The following is a 20,831-nucleotide window of genomic DNA, read 5'->3' as shown; positions in this document are numbered from 1 at the left end:
TAAAATTTGGGCCATAAGAACTGAGCAATCACAGCACATGAATAACCATGGGAACCTTATCCGGGTGGTCCAAAGTTTCCTGCACTTTTCTCATTCATTGGTATTTTTAATGCAGTTTAATTATTTCTCCATCAAGCAAACATTCCAGATTTGACACCCATACGTTCCTATTCAAGTGCCTCAGGATTATCTGATAGATGGACTTCATCTCACGTTTCAGACTGGAATTGGTAAAATTTATTTATATCTGGGATTCATTAGGGGCAACTTTCAATTTCTGGCTGCCAGTTCCACACTTCAGCCAGCATTGTAATTGCAAGGGCCACTTGCATTTTTGACTGATTTATGTTTTATTGTCTTCCAACAGCTAAGACAGTAACCCAACACAAGAAATATCATGAAGACATGTATTTCCATATTATTTTATGGGATGTGGTATTTGCTGTCCATTCTTAATGGCCCTTAAACTGAGTAGCAGTCACGAATCAACATATAGGCCAGGCAAGGATGGCAGACTTCCTACGGGGCATCAGTGCACCATATGGGTTTTTAACAACAATTAATGATCGTTTCACGGTCACCATTACAGAAATCAATTTTTACTTTTTTTTAACAGGATGTGGGTGTCGCTGGCTAGGCCAGCATTTATTGCATAATCCTGGTTGCCTGTCAGAAAGTGGTGGTGAGCTGCCTTGTTGAATTGTACAGTCCCTGAATTGTAGGTGCATCCATAGTGCTGTTAGGGAGGGAGTTTCAGGATTTTGACCCAGCAGCAGTAAATGATCGGTGATATATTTTAAAGTCAGGATGGCGAATGACTTGGAGGGGAACATCCAGATGGTGATGTACCCAGGTATCTGATGCTCTTGTCCTTCTGGATGGTGGTAGTCGTTGGTTTGCAACCTGAGGACCTTTGGTGAGTTCCTTCATTGCATCTTGTAGATGGTACACACAGAAGCCCCTGTTTGTCAGTTTTAGAAGGATTGAATGTTTGTGGGAGAGGTAGCAGTAATCAAATATGTTGCTTTGTCCTGGATAGTGTCAAGCTTCTTGAGTGTTGTTGGAGGTGCGCTCATCCAGGCAAGTGGAGAGTATTCCGTTACACACCTGATTTGTGCCTTGTAGATTGTGGACAGGCTTTTTTGAGGGGGAAGAGGTTCAGGAGGTGAGTTACTCACGCAGGATTCCTAGCCTTTGTCCTGCTCTGGTAGCCATAGTATTTTATGGCTAGTCCAGTTCTGTTTCTGGTCAATGGGAATCTCAGGATGTTGATTGTGGGGGATTCAGTGATGGCAATGACATTGAATGTCAAGGGGCAATGGTTTGATCTTCTCTTGTTGGAGGTGGTCATTGCCTGGCATTTGTGTGGTGTGAATATTATTTGCCACTTGTCAGCTCAAGCCTGGATATTTTGATGAACAATTATCAACGAACATTCCCACTTCTAACCTTATGATGGAAGGAAGGCCATTGATGAAGCAGCTGAAGATGGTTCAGTCCAGGGCACCACCCTAAAAAAATCCTGCAGTGTTCAATTCCAGATTTCATTAACCAAATTTATATTCCACTCGCTCCCATGATGCGATTTGAACCATTGGCCCCGAGAGCATTAGCCTGGATGACTAACCCAATGACATTACCACTATATCATGGTCTGGTCTAATGTCATTTTAGATATTTTGCCCAGCATTTGTTTTGTAATGCCATGTTTTGGCATATCTCCTCACGTGTGCCTTCGAGTCTCACCTATAGTGATGTTTGGTATGAGGTATTCTTAACAGCTGAAATAGTTCTGATTGAGTTTTGACATAATTACTACCTTCTCTTTCCTGGAAATGATGAATTGTACATGACTTGGTTCAGCATGAATACGACTGAGAACATTTTTTAAATGTTGAGCTTTCATTTCCTTTATGCCTATCTCTGTCAAGTTGGTTGGCCTTGGTTTTAGTTCTCGTCTGTGCCCCTGCTGAATATATTTTAGACTCATTTAGTGTTCTAGTGCAGAATCTTTTGTTAAATTGGTCCCATTATTTTGTGGGGTTCGTTTCTAAAATGTACTGGGACTCGGGGAAGAGGTGTGCTTCATTGAAATCCCCCGAAGTTGCTTTTAATTATATATCTCAGTAAAACTCCATTTCTATTGGTACTATTGTTTTCACTCTTCATGTTACTGTCCGAGTGTACTCGTTTCTTTTAGCTGGGATTTTGCAAGCCACAGGAAGTTAGGTTTCATCTGAACACAGTGTGGCCAATGCATTGGTAATCCAAGAGGTTCCTGTGTATTCCAGGAGGTTCGAGACAAGCAGAAAGCTTTTGTGATGAAAATAAAGCATTTTCAGTGATGGCCGAGATTTTCCCTGAAATGCACCAAGTCTGTTAGCAGTTGGAAAAAAAATGGGAATTCCACCCACTGGCAGCGATGGCAGACCTTTGCACCGAATCAGCAGGACAATCACTGTGAGCCCCAGCAGAGCACAGGAGGACTCTAGTCATGCCCTCTTATGATGGGGCCAGACTGGGAATGCCCATTGAGGTCCAGCTTCGAAACAACAGTTTTAAAGTGAAGGCAGAGAGATCAAAAGAATTCCCGGCTATTAAAAAGGTGTGTTGAATTTGTTTTTGTTTTTTTGCTGTTTCTTTTAAGCAGTTAATCCTATTCTTATTGGCTCATTTAAAATGTAATTTTTAATTTTATTTTTATGAATATTATTTAATATGTAGAAATGAACATAGGTTTTGTTATTTGTTTTAAATCTGTAAGACTACTATGTAAATCTGCATTATATTACTATATAACTTTAAGTGTGGCATGCTTATAAGTGTTTGTATACTTTAATTTAGAATATGGAAACTGAAACTGTAATTGGGAAGGAGAGAAGTCAGAACATCTCGGGCCATGATTTGGATACCTTATTGCATGGGGTTAAGCAAAGGAGAGTTCACATTTTGGGCAGTGGAAAATTTAAACCACCATGTGTTTATCATTAGTATTCTTCTGCCTTGTTTACTTCATTTATAATTATCTCGTGTTTAACTGTTGTGTTTTGATGTTTCAATAAAGCATTTGTAGAATTTTGTAAAGTTTAATGGAAAATATTTATATTTATATATATGAAAATATTTATCAACAGAAATAATATTATAAGTACAACATGTTGATACCGTGTTAACGTTTAACTAAACATTTTACTTCAGCAGCTGTACTATGGCATATAGTTTAAGTGTCTCATCTTTTCAAATACCTTGCTATAAAATATATGGCCCAATATTCCCAAAAAAAATTCGAAGTATTGAATTCATGTTTTTTTTCAGCGGGATTCTCAAAATGAATCTCCCACACTCTGTGCATCACAGAGTGCCCTAGTGTGAACCTCGATGAAAATCCAGGGGCCACTGGAGAGGCTGGCAGCATAGCACTGAACGGGCCACTGTTGACACGTCGATCTGTTGACACCGAGATCAGCGCATGCACAGTAACCCATATTACTGGCCCCCTGATCGTTGGTCAGCTTGGTTGCTGGCCAGCCCCACGATCCTGCATAGCTGGCCCTCTGACACACACCCGCCCCCCCACCACCTCCCAATCATTGGACTCCTGAACATGTCTGGGCCAGTCCCGGCTCCCTCCAACAACCCAGCCCGCCTCCATCTCCCCCCCCCCCCCGCCGCCATCCCCCACCACCGGCAGCCCTGATTTGCTAGAGCAGCGCAGCGGGCTTGGGGGAATCACCCCCTTTAGTTTTTCTCTTTAACACAATGATCAATACTTGTTTACTTTAATACGACAGTTCTGTGGTCATTGTAAACAAGGAAGTAAGGGATGGAGGGACGGATGTGAGGAGGGATAAGGAGGGGAGGGGGAGGGGACGGTTTAGACATATTAATTGTACATTTTACATGTAGCCTGACTCTTCTCTCATGATCTCTGCGCTTCATATAACCTCAGTGATTTTAAGAAGCCAAGTTAAAAGTGTGATGTACCAGTGGTGGGAGAATATGACTCCCGATTTTCAATCTGCACTGGATTCTGCAATCCCTGTTAGGGACAGGAAACTTGTGCATGTCATCTTAAGAAATACACTTTTCTAAAGCATTTCCTATAGCTAGGTTACATATTTCCCACTCTAAATGTAGAACACATTTCACCTTCTATCTTATGAGGCTTTTGGGGATCAACATTACATCAGGGAGACTATTAAAATTGAGAGAAATTACATTGCTTTAAAAACATTGCAAAGTGCAAATGGACTTTAGCTAAAGCCTATTACAGACACTGCAAGTCCACTTTGTTATATATTGATGCGCGATAAATCACACAGGAGGCTAGATTGTACCCGGGAAATAAAGGCTTTTATTACCAACAATAACGGAGCTACTATATACAATATACAATCCCAGACTAAAGGGTCACCAGACAGAGAAGTGGCCTTTATACATCTCCAGGAAGGCAGAGCCAACTGGAGTGTACCATAGGACAATATTAACAGGTAGAACAGCCCAACCCTAATCCCAACAGTAACATATCTACAAACCCATAGTGCTGGCCAACCATGGCTCAGCACTCCTGATGGTAACCAACAATGGTTCACCACATTCACCCCTCCTTTAAAAACAAAGGCCGGCGGGGCACAAAAAATACAGAACAACTGTTCATCTCTCTATAAGTTCAGTCGTTTTGGGGGACCGCACCGTCTCTGCGACCTCCTCAACACTGGCGATGACGCCGGTTCAAGCAATCGCGGTGACCTTCTCTCCAAGGCGGTGTCCAGCAACTCCTCCAGTTCCTCACGGGCCAGTAGACCACGAGGTGGTGACAATCTGCTGGACTCGAGCACTCCTCGAGGTGGCGACAATCTCCTGGACTCAGGCAAGCTGTACACGGGAGTAAGAGGATTAAGTGGTGGTCCCGATACTGCCCGCACCGTGTCAGGAGGAGAGATAAGGGTCGGGGGTTCCCTAACTGGGGGTGTGGGAGCAACTGGGGTTTCTAAGCCCCCTGCAGGCGCCAGATCTCGAATCGAGACCGTGTCCTCTTGCCCGTCAGGATATGCCACACAGGCATATTGAGGGTTGGCGTGGAGGAGATGGACCTGTTCAACTAAAGGGTCGGACTTGCGGGTCCTAACATGCTGCCGCAGGAGGACAGGTCCTGAGTACGTCAACTAAGACGGTAATGAGGTCCCAGAGAAAGACTTTCTAGGGAATGAAAACATTCTCTCATGAGGAGTAGCATTGGTTGCCGTACACAGGAGTGAGCGTATGGAGTGGAGCGCATCAGGGAGTACCCCTTGCCAACGGGAGACTGGAAGACCTTTAGACCTCAACGCCAGTAAGACAGCCTTCCAGACTGTAGCATTCTCTCGTTCAACCTGTCCGTTACCCCAAGGGTTGTAGCTCGTGGTTCTACTAGAGGCAATCCCATTTGAGAGCAGGTATTGCCTCAAGTCATCGCTCATGAACGACGAGCCCCTATCGCTGTGGATATAACAGGGGTAACCGAACAGGGTGAAAAGATCCCGTAATGCTTTGATAACCGTGGCAGCGGTCATATCAGAACAGGGAATGACAAAAGGGAATCGTGAGTACTCGTCAATCACATTGAGGAAGTACACGTTCCGATCTGTTGAGGGAAGGGGGCCCTTGAAGTCCACACTTAGTCTTTCAAAAGGAAGAGTGGCCTTAATGAGCCCTGTCATTTCGGTAGAAGTGCGGTTTGCATTCCGCGCATACCTGGCAGCTTCTGGTTATGGACCTGACATCCTCCACCGAGTAGGGTAGATTCCGGGCCTTTATAAAATGGAAGAGCCAAGTGACCCCAGGATGGCAGAGGTCATTGTGGAGGGCCTGTAATCGATTCTCCTGCACACTAGCACATGTTCCACGCAACAGGGCGTCCGAGGGCTCGTTGAGCTTCCCTGGACGGTACATGATATCATAATTGTAGGTGGAGAGTTCGATTCTCCACCTCAAGATTTTATCATTCTTGATCTTACCCCGTAACGTGTTGTTGAACATGAACACCACGGACCGCTGGTCCGTGAGCAGAGTGAACCGTTTTCCCGCCAAGTAATGGCGCCAATGCCGAATGGCCTCCACAATGGCCTGGGCCTCTTTTTCCACCGCAGAATGCCGAATTTCAGGGCTTTGGAGGGTGCGAGAGAAAAAGGCGACGGGCCTGCCCGCCTGGTTAAGTGTGGCGGCCAGGGCGAAATCAGATGCATCACTCTCCACCTGGAAGGGGATGGACTCATTAATAGCGTGCATCGTGGCTTTCACGATGTCGGCTTTTATTCCTGCAAAGGCTAAGCGAGCCTCTGTTGCCAGGGGAAAGGAGGCAGACTTGATGAGCGGACGGGCTTTGTCCGCGTAATTGGGAACCCACTGTGCGTAGTATGAGAAGAAGCCTAAACATCTTCTCAGTGCTTTGATGCTAGTGGGCAGGGGAAGTTCGAGGAGGGGACGCATACGGTCTGGATCAGGGCCAAGGACCCCGTTTTCCACCACGTATCCGAGGATAGCTAGGCGGCGCGTGCGAAATACACACTTCTCCCTGTTGTAGGTCAGATTCAGGTGAGATGCAGTGCGTAAGAATCTAAGAAGGTTGGCGTCGTGGTCCTGCTGGTCATGGCCGCAGATGGTGACGCTATCCAGGTATGGGAAGGTAGCCCGCAGCCCGTTCTGGTCCACCATTCGGTCCATAGCACGCTGGAAGACCGAGACCCCATTCGTGACACCAAAGGGAACCCTTAAAAAGTGGTACAGACGACCATCCGCCTCAAAGGCCGTGTATTTTCGGTCCTCTGGGCGAATGGGGAGCTGGTGGTAAGCAGACTTCAAGTCAATGGTGGAGAACATCCGGTACTGCGCAATCTGATTGACCATGTCAGATATGCGCGGGAGGGGATACGCATCCAGCTGTGTGTATCTGTTAATGGTTTGACTATAGTCTATGACCATCCGCGGTTTGTTCCCATTCTTAACCACCACTACTTGCGCTCTCCATGGACGAGCACTAGGTTGGATGATCCCCTCCTTGAGGAGCCGCTGAACTTCAGATCGAATGAAGATCCGATCCTCAGTGCTGTAACGCCTGCTCTTTGTTGCGATGGGCTTGCAGCCTGGCACGAGATTCTGGAATAGGGAGGGTGGGGTAATCCTGAGCGTCGAGAGACTACATGTGGAGCGCTTTGGGCAATTTAGAGGCTGCTGTGCTCCCACTGAAAGCGGAGGGAGTGGCCCATCGTACTGCAGGGTTACACTCTTCAGGTGGACCATAAAATCTAGTCCTAGGAGTATCGGCGCGCAAAGGTGCGGTAACACAAGGAGCCTGAAGTTCTCGTAAACCATGCCCCGCACCGTCAGGTTGACCATGCAGCTCCCTAGCACAGTGACAGACCGGGACCTTGACGCCATCGAAATTGTCTGCCTGACAGTCCGAATCCGGAGACCACACGTTTCACGGTGTCAGGGTGAATGAAGCTCTCCGTGCTCCCGCTGTCAAACAAACAATAAATCTGGCGTCCGTTTACCTGTATGTCCATCATGGACTTGTCGAGTCTGTGAGGCTTGGCCTGGTCCAGGATGATTGACACCACTGTTGGATCTTGGGTGCAACTGCAGGCAGCTGAGATGGTTGTTGACGTCCCCTGCTGGTCATTTGCGGTCGATGCCGACCAAAATGGCTGCCCCCATAGGTCGCACATGGTCGATGGCGCTAAAAGTGGCGGCCTCTGCAGGTCGCACGTGTCTTGCGACTCCGTCGTTAGGAATGGCGGCGCTCTGGAATCGCACGTGGTGGAAGACCTCGAAGACGCAGACGACCAGGATACCGGCTCCGGAGAATCACACGCCGCACTGCTATGTTTGGAGGGTGGTTTGGTCCTGCAGACTTTGGCATAATGCCCTTTCTTGCCGCAGGCGGAGCACAATACCATTTTAGCTGGACACCGCTGCCGAGGGTGTTTCGCCCCCCCACAGATGTAACACCGCGGGCCTCCTGGAGCTGCTGCCGTCGTCAGGTCCGAGGTTGGAAACATAATCGCGCAGTTTTTCGGAGCCGCTGAATAAAGTGGAGTCTGTGGCTGTACCTGCCACGATGTCCCCACGCGGTCGTCGGGGTACATCTCCAGACTTTTGGAGGCCGTTTCTAGAGCGTCAGCTAATTCTACCGTTTTAGCAAGGTCTAGATTACCTTGCTCTAACAGCCGAAGGCGAATGTACGATGAGCCGATTCCCGCCACGAACGCATCTCGGACTAAGTCGCTCATATACTGGGCCGCCGACACTGGCTTGCAGTTGCAGGCTCTGGCTAGCTGCTGAAGTTCACACAGGTACTGTTCCGTCGTTTCGCCGGTCTGCCGCCGTCGAGTGGCTAGAAGGTGTCGAGCATGGATCTCGTTCGGCGGTTTGTTGTCTCGCTTCTTGAGAAGCTCGATGGCCCCTTTGTAGTCTAGGCCCTCACGGATCGATAAGTATACGGTGTCGCTTACCCTCGCGTGGAGGACCCGCAATCTGTCGGTGTCGTTTTGTACGGCTGTAGAGGCATCGAGGTAATCTTGGAAACACTTCAACCAATGGTCGAAAGTGTTCGACGCTCCTGCCGCACATGGATCTAACGTAAGCCGCTCGGGTTTCAACATTTGCTCCATGGTTGTTTTTAAAAAGAAATATTGTTGGTAATAAAATTGATGCGCGATAAATCACACAGGAGGCTAGATTGTACCCGGGAAATAAAGGCTTTTATTACCAACAATAACGGAGCCACTATATACAATATACAATCCCAAACTAAAGGGTCACCAGGCAGAGCAGTGGCCTTTATACATCTCCAGGAAGGCGGAGCCAACTGGAGTGTACCATAGGACAATATTAACAGGTAGAACAGCCCAACCCTAACCCCAACAGTAACATATCTACAAACCCATAGTGCTGGCCAACCATGGCTCAGTACTCCTGGTGGTAACCAACAATGGTTCACCACAGATATGAACATACTTTTCACTGGAATTAACGGTAGGTCGTGACAAAGTTGTAAAAACATTTTTAAGAAATCTATCTTTCACTCACCGTGCATTACATTTATTTCAAACATATTTTAAACACATTTACAAAAAAATTAGTTCCACTCAAAGAATGTTTCTGCCTCACCATCGAAAAAACACATTGGCCGGAATTCTCCCATCCCGCCCGCCACCAGAATTCTAGTGAGTTGGGGATGGACCATGTAAAGGCCCATTGAAGTCAGGGGGTTTTCAGGCGAGTGTGGCCGGAGAATCCCGCCCATCATGTGTGGTTGAATAGGTTCCTGTGACTCTCCAGGAGAAACCTAACCAGATTGAAGATATGCTAAAAACTTTACCTGTTTCCTATCCTTCAGGGAATTTTGGATCTATCTCAAAGCTGCAGTACGACTAAATGGCAGCCATTTTGAAACTATCAGATGCAATGGTTCGTCAACAATTCTGCAGGCATGGATCACTTTAAATGATTGTGCTTTAAAAGTCAGTTTAATGTTTAATTTTGAAGAGGAATACTTTTGCTCTCTTTAACATTTAGAGAAGATTAATAAAGCCATCGATTATTGCAGCCACAGAGCAAGATATACGACTAAGATTCAGCATCATTAGGTAGGACCCGAGAGAGGAAAATTGGGTGTAAAGGATTAAATATCTGTCAGAGAAGCTGCCCGATTCTCATTATAATCATTGAAAATCATATAGGTTCTATAATAAATATCTGATTCTCTCCACCCAATTATCCTGTCTCACAAGCAATGCTTTACATCAAATGGAAAAGAAACCAATCCATCCCAACCTGATTGCAATAGGTATTGTTCATGTTAAATAAATTGTTGTCTGGTACATAAAGTAGTGAAGAGTTTTACAGCCTGACCTACGGTTTGATATTCTTTCAACCTTCTGAACACAAGGAGATCACATGATGGCACAATATATTTTCCAGCAAGCTGTCCAAACTTGTTTATTCCATCAATGAATATCACTGTAAGTAACCAAATACTGGTCAGGGAAAGACTGCGGGGGCGATCTTATCAGGATTTGGCAAGGTGCAAGGGTTTGACTGAAAATCAACGTGTTTCTCTCTGAAGGGGTTGTGAAGGCTGGTATTCAGGCAGCACTCCCATGTCCTCCTTCCTGGATTCGTGTCCATATCACAGCTGAGGAGTGCCCATCCTCATTGGGGGCTGGCAAGAGCTTGGGAGGGACATAGTGCCACCATTTTCACACTCCACCGGGATGAGGTGCCGGGTGAGCGTGCTGGTTCCCCCAAGCTTGGTGGCAAGAACAGACAGGGCGGAGACTCTGCAGGTGAACAAAGTGAAATTTATTGACAAATATTCAGAAACAAAATGGTGACCTTACTGCAACAGTGGCTATATTAACCCGTGCCCACGAAGCGCCACCGGTTTCTTAATCTTCCTCACCTTCATGCCGTCTAGCTGTATCCCCAGGATTCAGACCTAAGATTGAGGTGGCCTGTTGACTTCCACATCATGTTGCCTGAGATTACCTTGGCAGGCAAACCCCTGGGGGACCGGGACATTGACAGTTCAAGCCTGCTTTGGGGCAGTGCGGTTATTGACTGCTGCCCTCCTCAGTGTCAAGACCTGGAGGTGTGCTGCTCACAGGAAGCGGGAAGGAGCACGGCGTCAGAAGGGCCAGAGATGCCCTGGGTCCCCTGGCTGGAGAGCCCTCTGTGCTGTACCTCTGCCGATCCTCTTCCCTTCGATGCCTGGTGTTGGAGAGGCCAAGATGGCTGAGTGAGAGAAGGGGTTGGGGGTGCAAAGTGTGTGTGAGGGGGTGCAGTGGGAGGTTCATTTACCCTGGCTGAGTGAAGATCATTTGTCTAGTTCCAAAACTTCTGCCCCATCCTCTTCTGCAGTGCACTCACACTCACCAGGGCTGCCACTGCGTCCCAGGCAGGGTTGGTCACCTGCTAGGCGACTGCTTCCTGGAGCGTGGGTAGAGGATTTCCTGCTTCTCCATTGAGCAGTTTTGTCAGTGACTCCTCTGTGATGTACAGTGCTGGCTTCTTGGCTGCCATCTCCTGCAGTCGTTAAGAAACAAGTGCTGGGGAGTGTTGGGGAGTGGTTTATATGGAGCTTCCCAGTGCCTACAGCAGTTAAGTCATTACGTGGCAGGGGAATCAGAGGGAATGCAGCGCTGGAGTGGCTTGAAACTCGTGGGAATAAAAATTAACAGTAATGATCCGTAAGATTCGGAACAAAATCATGCCGGCGCTGTCATCAGGAAACACTTCATTTTCACACCGGAACCAACACTCTGCCATTTCTTGGTAAGATTTTACCCACCGTGATAACATGCATTTTGTTCTTAGTGGTATAAGACCAGCCCGTATGTAGAAAAACTGAGATATATGCTAAATGAACCTGTAAATGTTTAAATGAACTCAAAACTATCTTAACACACATAAAGTATCTGGGAGTAAGTAACATATCAATGAAACTGCAAGTTTGTCCATTCTATCATTTAATTTTTGATGGGTTTCTGACGAAATGATACCATGTATTTGACAAAGAAAATAAACCAGTAAACCAAACTATTTCTGAAATTCACTGATGTCAATGAATGCACATTATAAATACAACTTTAACTACAAACAGTTCTCAACTTAAAATGCTATGTGACTGATTTGTACGCCAACTTTTATAACTAAATATTTCCAGATTTGCACCAGAGCGAGTGCGAAGGGCAAGTTTAAAAGGGCATGCAATATCAATGTCTGAGCTGTCTATAAGACTCAGTAGTGCCAGGGGGGCAGTGCGGGGGGTGGGGAGCTGTGCCAGGGGCAGTACCAAGGGGCAGTGCCAGGAGCAGTGCCTGGATGCTGGTGTTCCTTGGGGGGGGTGGGGGGGGGGGGACGAGGGGGTGGTGTTGCATGAGTTGGTGTTTCATGAAATGGGGCTCCAAGGAGGGGGATTCCGTGGGGTGAGGAGGGGGGTTTATTTTGTAGTAGGGGGGTGGTGGGAGAGAGCAGTCAGTGATGGTATCCCCTGTGGTTGTCCCCCTCCAAAATAAGTATCCCATTTTGGATACTGTGGGGGGGGATGACCCTCCAGAGGTAAGCCACAATGACCGGGTCACTGGCACGGAATCGGGCTCTGTGGCTCAGAAGGGAAAGAAGGGAAACCAGGAGAGCAATAGTAGTGGGGGATGAAATGGTTAGAGGCACAGACAGGCGGTTTTGTGGGCGTGAACGAGACTCCAGGATGGTAGTCTGCCTCCCTGGTGCCGGGGTCCTGGATGTCTCTGAGCGGGTAGGAAGCATCCTAAAAAAGACGGGTAATCAGACAGACGTCATTGTCCACATTGGTGCAAATGACGTAGGCAGAAAGTGCAGGGAGGTCCTACGAGAGCAATTCAGGGAGTTGGGTAGTAGGCTAAAAAGCAGGGCCTCGAGGGTAGCGATCTCTGGACTACTCCCAGTGCCACAAGCTAGTGAGGCTAGGAACACAGCTGAATGCGTGGCTAAAGGACTGGTGCAGGAGGGAGGGTTTCGAATTCATAGATCACTGGGGAGTCTTCAAGAGAGGATGGCACCTGTACAAGAAGGGCAGGTTGCACCGAAACTGGAGGGGTACAAATATCCTCGCTGGGAGTTTTGCTAGTGTGGTTCGGGTGGGTTTAAACTAATGTGGCAGGGGGTGGGGATCAGAACAATAGGTCAATAAGCATAGAGGCTGGGGACGAGGTTGGGGCCAAGACAAAGCTATCTAAGAGGAAGAGCATTCTGGGTGCGGATGACCTCAGTGGGCCTGGAGGTCTGGAGTGCATCTGATTCAATGCAAGGAGCGTCACGGGCAAGACAGACGAGCTTAGAGCCTTAATGCTTGCGCGGAACTTGGATGTGGTTGCAGTGACGGAGACTTGGTTAAAAGGACAGGACTGGCAGCTGAATATTCCGGGGCACAAGTGTTTTAGGCGAGACAGAGGAGGGGCGAGGAGGGTGGGGGAGTAGCAATGCTGGTTCGGGAGCATATTGCAGCGTTACAGGGGGTGGACAATATGGATGGGTCAAGTAACGAGTCACTGTGGGTGGAGCTCAGAAACAGGAAGGGCGCAGTCACTATGCTGGGGGTATACTACAGGCCTCCCAAAAGCCCACGGGAAGTTGAGGAACGGATATGTAAGGAGAATCTGGACAGGTGCAGAAAAAATAGGATTGTTGTGGAGGAAGACTTTAATTTCCCTCACATAGACTGGAAATCGCTTAGGGCTGGGGGCCTGGACGGGGAAGAATTTATAAAATGCGTACAGGAAGGCTCTTTGGAACAATATGTTGACAGTCCAACTAGAGAGGGAGCTATAATATACCTCGTACTGGGGAATGAGCCCGGTCAGGTCATCAAAGTTGCAATGGGGGAACATGTGGCAAATAGTGACCACAATTCTGTAAACTTTAGGATAGTAATGAAAAAAGATGAGTGTTGTCCTATGGGTAAGGTGCTGAATTGGGGGAAGGCTAACTACAGCCAGATAAGGCAGGATTTGATGGCTGTTGATTGGGAGAGGCTGTTCGAGGGTAAATCCACATCTGTCATGTGGGAGTCTTTTAAGGAGCAGTTGATAGGACTGCAGGACAGGCATGTGCCTGTAAAGAGGAAGGATCGGAAAGGTAGGATTCGGGAGCCGTGGATAACCAGTGAAATTGTGGGTCTAATCAAAAAGAAAAAAGAGGCATACATGAGGTCCAGGCAGCAAAAAACAGATGGAGCACTGGAGGAATACAGAGAAAGTAGAAAAGAACTCAAACAGGGACTTAGAAGGGCAAAAAGGGGTCACGAAACGTCCTTGGCAGACAGGATTAAGGAGAATCCTAAGACATTTTATACAGACGTCAGGAACAAGAGGGTTGTTAGGGAAAGAATCGGACCTCTCAGGGACAAAGGAGGTGAATTATGCTTCGAACCAAAGGAAGTAGGTGAGATCCTAAAGGAATACTTTGCATCAGTATTCTCAAAGGAGAGGGACATGTTGACTGGTAGTGTCTCAGAGAGATGTGTTGATCCGTTAGAAAATATCTCAATTACAAGGGAGGAAGTGTTAGGTTTTTTAGGAAACATAAAGACAGACAAATCCTCAGGACCGGATGGCATCTATCGTATACTCCTCAGGGAGGCAAGAGATGAAATTGCTGGGCCTCTAACAGAGACTCACGCATGGTTTGTTGCCTCCCAGGTGCCAAGGTCAGTGATGTCTCTGATTGCGTGCACAGCGTTCTAAAGTGGGAAGGTGATCAGCCAGATGTCGTGGTACATGTCGGTACCAATGACGTGGGAAGGAAGAGTGAGGAGGACCTAAAGAGTGAGTACAAAGAGCTTGGAAGGAAGTTAAAAAGCAGGACCCCGAGGGTAGTAATCTCAGGATTGCTACCTGAGCCACATGCCAGTGAGGGCAGGAGTAGGATGCTTGGGCGGATAAACACGTGGCTGAGGAACTGGTGCAGGGGGCAGGGTTTCCAATTCTTGGATCATTGGGACCTCTTTTGGGGCAGGTGGGACCTGTACAAGAGAGACGGGTTACACCTAAACTACAAGGGGACCAATATACTTGCAGGGAGATTTGCTAGTGTTATTGGGGAGCGTTTAAACTAGATTTGCAGGGGGGTGGGAACCAGAGTGCCAGAGCAGATAGTGGAGCAGGGGTAAAAAGACAGGTTAGTTCAAGCAAAATCACAAATGGAAGGGTAGAGTGTGGTGGAAATAATTTTTTGAGGTGTGTCTATTTCAATGCCAGGAGTATTGTGGGGAAGGCAGATGAGCTGAAGGCGTGGATAGACACATGGAAATATGACATTATAGCCATTAGTGAAACTTGGCTACAGGAGGGGCAGGACTGGTAGCTCAATGTTCCAGGGTTCCAATGTTTCAGGCGGGATAGAGGCAGAGCGATGAAAGGTGGGGGGGTGGCATTGTTGGTCAGGGAAAATGTTACAGCGGTACTCAGGCAGGATAGATTAGGGAGCTTGTCTACAGAGGCCCTATGGGTGGAGCTGAGAAACAGGAAAGGTATGACCACATTAATGGGCTTGCATTATAGACCACCCAATAGTCAGCGAGAATTGGAGGAGCAAATCAGCGGAGAGATAGCTGACAACTGCAAGAAACACAAAGTTGTGATAGTAGGGGATTTTAATTTTCCACATATAGACTGGGACTCGCATACTGTGAAAGGTTTAGACGGGGTAGAGTTTGTAAAATGTGTTCAGGAGAATTTTCTACATCAGTATATAGAGGTGCCAACTAGAGAGGATGCGATATTGGATCTCCTATTGGGAAATGAGTTAGGGCAGGTGATGGATGTGAGTGTGAGGGAACACTTTGGATCCAGTGATCATAATGCCATTAGTTTCAACCTGATCGTGGATAAGGATAGATCTGGTCCTCGGGTTGAAGTTCTGAACTGGAAAAAGGCCAAATTTGATTAAATGAGAAGGGATCTGGGAAGTGTGGATTGGCACATGCTGTTCTCTGGTAAGGATGTAAATGGAAAGTGGGAGGCCTTCAAAGGAGAAATTTTGAGAGTGCAGAGTTTGTATGTTCCTGTCAGGATTAAAGGCAAAGTAAATAGGAATAAGGAACCTTGGTTCTCGAGGGAGATTGTAACACTGATTAAGAGGAAGAGAGAGTTGTATGAAATGTACGTGCAGCAAGGAACACATCAGATGCTCGAGGAGTATAAAAAGTGCAAGAAGCTACTTAAGAGGGAAATCAGGAGGGCTAAAAGAAGACATGAGGTTGCTTTGGCAGACAGAGTGAAGGAAAATCCAAAGAGCTTCTATAGGTATGTTAGGAGCAAAAGGATAGTGAGGGATAAAATTGGTCCTCTTGAAGACCAAAGTGGTAGACTGTGTATGGAACCAAAAGAGATGGGGGAGATACTAAATGGTTTTTTTGCATCCGTATTTACTGAGGAAACGGGCATGGAGTCTATGGAAATAGGGCAAACTGGTAGGGAGGCCATGGAACCTTTACAGATTAAAGGGGAGGAGGTGCTCGCTGTCTTGAGGCAAATCAGAGTGGATAAATCCCCAGGACCGGACAGGGTATTCCCACGGACCTTGAGGGAAGCTAGTGTTGGACTTGCAGGGGCCCTGGCAGACATATTTAAAATGTCAGTATTCACGGGGGAGGTGCCGGATGATTGGAGGGTGGCTCATGTTGTTCCGTTGTTTAAAAAAGGTTCCAAAAGAAATCCGGGAAATTATCGGCCAGTAAGTTTGATGTCGGTGGTGGGCAAGTTATTGGAAGGTGTGATACGGGATAGGATCTACAAATATTTGGATAGACAGGGACTTATTAGGGAGAGTCAACATGGCTTTGTGCGTGGTAGGTCATGTTTGACCAATCTATTAGAGTTTTTCGAGGAGGTTACCAGGAAAGTGGATGAAGGGAAGGCGGTGGATGTTGTCTACCTGGATTTCAGCAAGGCCTTTGACAAGGTCCCTCATGGGAGGTTAGTTAGGAAGGTTCAGTCGCTAGGTATACATGGGGAGGTAGTAAATTGGATAAGACACTGGCTCAATGGAAGAAGCCAGAGAGTGGTTGTGGAGGATTGCTTCTCTGAGTGGAGGCCTGTGACTAGTGGTGTGCCGCAGGGATCGGTGTTGGGTCCATTGTTGTTTGTCATCTATATCAATGATCTGGATGATAATGTGGTAAATTGGATCAGCAAGTTTGCTGATGATACAAAGATTGGATGTGTAGTGGACAGTGAGGAAGGTTTTCAAAGCTTGCAGAGGGATTTGGACCAACTAGAAAAATGGGCTGAAAAATGGCAAATGGAATTTAACGCAGACAAGTGTGAGATATTGCACTTTGGAAGGACAAACCAAAGAAGAACGTACAGGGTAAATGGTAGGACTCTGAAGAGTGCAGTTGAACAGAGGGATCTGGGAATACAGGTACAGAATTCCCTAAAAGTGACGTCACAGGTGTATAGGGTCGTAAAGAGTGCCTTTGGTACATTGGCCTTTATAAATCGGAGTATCGAGTATAAAAGTTGGAGTGTTATGGTAAGGTTATATAAGGCATTGGTGAGGCCGAATTTGGAGTATTGTGTACAGTTTTGGTCACCTAGTTACAGGAAAGATGTAAATAAGATTGAAAGAGTGCAGAGAAGGTTCACAAGGATGTTGCCGGGACTTGAGAAGCTGAGTTACAGAGAGAGATTGAATAGGTTGGGACTTTATTCCCTGGAGCGTAGGAGATTGAGGGGAGATTTGATAGAGGTGTATAAGATTTTGATGGGTATAGATAGAGTGAATGCAAGCAGGCTTTTTCCGCTGAGGCTCGGGGAGAAAAAAACCAGAGGGCATGGGTTAAGGGTGAAAGGAGAAAAGTTTAAAGGGAATATTAGGGGGGGCTTCTTCATGCAGAGAGTGGTGGGAGTGTGGAATGAGCTGCCGGATAAAGTGGTAAATTTTAACATTTAAGAAAAACTTGGACGAGTTCATGGATGAGAGGGGTGTGGAGGGATATGGTCCAAGTGCAGGTCAGTGGGACTAGGCATAAAATGGTTCGGCACAGACAAGAAGGGCCAAAAGGCCTGTTTCTGAGCTGTAATTTTCGATGGTTCTATGGTTCTAAATCTTTGTCTCTTCACTGGACACAGGCGAGGTCCCAGAGGATTGGAGGATAGCAAATGTGGTCCCGTTATTTAAGAAGGATAGCAAAGATAACCCGGGTAATTATCAGCCGGTGAGCTTGACGTCCATGGTAGGGAAGTTGTTGGAGAAGATTCTTAGAGATAGGATATATGTGCATTTAGAACTGAATAATCTCATTAGCGATTAAGCTTAATTAAACTTCATTAAACTTCATTGGAGAAGATTCTTAGAGATAGGCTATATGCACATTTAGAACTGAATAATCTCATTAGCGATTAAACTTCATTAAACTTAATTAAACTTCATTAAACTTCTTACTGTGTTTACCCCAGTCCTACGCCGGCATCTCCACATCATGATTAGCCATAGAAGACAGAGGGTAGCAGTGGAGGGGTCTTTTTCCGGTTGGAGGTATGTGACTCGTGGTGTTCCGCAGGGCTCTGTACTGGGACCTCTGCTGTTTGTGATATATAAATGATTTGGAGGAAGATGTAGCTGGTGTGATCAGTAAGTTTGCGGACGACATGAAGATTGCTGGAGTTGCGGATAGTGATAAACATTGTCAGAGAATACAGCAGGATATAGATAGGCTGGAACATTGGGTGGAGAAATGGCAGATTGAATTTAATCCAGGTAAATGCGAAGTGATGCATTTCGGTAGATCTAATGTAAGGGAGAGTTATACAATAAATGGCAGAACCATCAGGAGTATAGACACACAGAGGGACATGGGTGTACAAGTTCACAGATCCTTTAAGGTGGCAGCACAGGTGGAGAGGGTGGTGAAGAAGGCATATGGCATGCTTGCCTTTATTGGGCGGGGCATAGAATATAAAAGTTGGCATATGATGTTGCAGCTGTATGGAAAGATGGTTAGGCCACATTTGGAATGCTGTATCCAGTTCTGGTCGCCACACTACCAGAAGGACGTGGAGGCTTTGGAGAGAGTACAGAGAAGGTTTACCAGGATGTTGCCTGGTATGGAGGGTCTTAGCTTTGAGGAGAGATTGGGTAAACTGGGGTTGTTCTCCCTGGAAAGGCAGAGGATGAGGGGCGACCGAATTGAGGTGTATAAAATTATGAAGGACATAGATAGAGTGAACAGTGGGAAGCTTTTTCCCAGGTCGGAGATGACGAACACAAGGGGTCACGGGTTCAAGGTGAGAGGGGGCAAGGTTCAACACAGATGTCAGGGGAACGTATTTTACACAGAGGGTGGTGGGAGCCTGGAATGCACTTGCAAGCAAGGTGATTGAGGCGGACAGGCTGGGATCGTTTAAGACTTATCTAGATAACCACATGAACAGACTGGGAATAGAGGGATATAAAAGAATGGTCTAGTGGGCACATGAGCAGCGCAGGCTTGGAGGGCCGAAGGGCCTGTTCCTGTGCTGTATTGTTCTTTGTTCTTTATTACATGGGGGGTGTGGTTCCATGGAGGGAGAGTATTCTGTGCGGTGTCTTGGGGGTGTTCAAAGGGGTGGTGTTTGGGGTGGAGGGGTTTTATTTTAAATGGCAGCCTTCAAAAATGGCACCCCGATCTTTTAGAACAGGAGTTGCTGGCGGGGTGGACTCATTCAAAGCCTACCCTGCCAGCGTGACATTGTGTGACCTGCCCCTTGGATTTTTTTCCCTCAGTCCCTAACAATATGACAGAAGAAGCCGTTGTTGGAGACATGGCTTCCATATCATTTTTCCCACCTGCTGCCACAGCCTGGAAAAAAAATTGAGAAAATTCTGACCCGTGTTAAACCTCGATTTCACATCCAGCTGCCACTGAACCTGATTTACATTCGCATGCGTAATGAATTAGAACCAATTGCTTACGTACATATTCATACACTGAGAAGGGTACTGAAAATAAAACAAATCTTTCGAGCCTTTGTTGCAATTTCAGTTAAATATATTTCCTGCAGCAAAGTCTGAAGTTATTATATTGTTCCCTGTTGTCCCTATTCTTTTCTAACCTTGAATTATTGTATCTTGAAAAGAGACTTAGTTCACCAGCTGTGTCACAAAAAAAGACTGATAACACTAAAACAGCAGCAAGCAGGTTCTGTTGCTCAATAATCTTGCGCCCCCCCCCCCCTCCCACCCCCCACCCCCCCCACACCACTCCCACCCCACTCCCCTCTGGCATTTCTAGTTTGCCATGCATTACACACCAAGAGGACAAACAACATTTCCTATTATCATGGAAGGTCAGATTGCTGGGGTGCAGTTGCAAATCTGTCAGCTTTGGTATTTATATACATCTATATAATATATATTTACTTTCGTATGTTTAAGGTGTTGATCTTGGAATGCTTTTATTTGCCAAGCTTACCTATAGAGCCCATTGCTTGTCTTTAAAACTAAGGACAGAAATTTCAATTCTCTTCCCGCATCTAGTGACGCACAAAGGCAGATTTTCATCTGTTTCCACAGCCAGTAATTCCTGGGACAAGTTGCTGGTCCATTGCCAGGAGCTTATCGCTTGAGAAGTGCCACTCCCCACCAAGAATGGCTAACCAGGAGTCTCTCGCGCTCTTACCACCAGCCGTTGGAAGGATTTACAGGTTGAACATTGAACCTGTTTAGCTACATTATGAACACACCTTCCTTGGCCATCAAGTCCTGGGGTGGGGCTTGAACCTGGAGCTTCTAGCTCAGAGGCAGAGATGCTATCAACTATACCACATGACCTCCATATAAGGAAATAAAGAGCTTTAGTAAATAGGTATGATTGATGGAAAATTATGAGAATGTTTCCTTCAGATGGAAAGTGAAGGGAAATCTAGTTATTGAGGAGATATAATTAGGTTCCACATCATTAAGGTGTTAAATTCCAAATGGCAAAAAATAATGAACACACAACGGAGTGGATTGTCTTAAAACAGCTAAAAGAGATTTATTCACAGCATCTGCATTTCATTCCTTTACAAATTTTATCTATGTATAAATGGGAATTATTTTCACAGAATCACTGCAAACTTGCGGGTTGAGGGAAAAGGCTTCTTTCAGCAAATCCAGTTCAAGGGTTTTTTCACAGACCTGTTTCTGAACTTTGAACAGATTTCCTACTTAAAAGCATCTTTGCTTCCCTTCAGAGAATCTCTCCAGTTGAAAGGGAGGGCACAGACTGGCCCTCTCCTCGCTGCCCATTTGACCCAATCCAGCAATTTCTTCAGCCTGAGATTTGG

At 46.5% G+C, this 20,831-nt stretch overlaps 1 long non-coding RNA gene across 1 annotated transcript in view; it reads right to left on the bottom strand.

Moving 5' to 3' along the window:
- The window catches only part of LOC144499546 (uncharacterized), a 155,392-nt gene extending 135,298 nt beyond the window's left edge, over positions 1–20,094 (bottom strand). Inside the window, exon 1 of the long non-coding RNA XR_013498861.1 lies at positions 19,976–20,094. This is a non-coding gene — a long non-coding RNA (uncharacterized LOC144499546). The remainder of the gene's footprint in view (positions 1–19,975) is intronic.
- Between the last annotated feature and the right edge of the window lie 737 nt (positions 20,095–20,831).

Source organism: Mustelus asterias, chromosome 10 (genome assembly GCF_964213995.1).
Source record: "Mustelus asterias chromosome 10, sMusAst1.hap1.1, whole genome shotgun sequence".
NCBI lineage: Eukaryota > Metazoa > Chordata > Chondrichthyes > Carcharhiniformes > Triakidae > Mustelus > Mustelus asterias.
The sequence above is the reverse complement of the archived record's forward strand: the minus strand, read 5'-3'. Positions and strand labels throughout refer to the sequence as shown.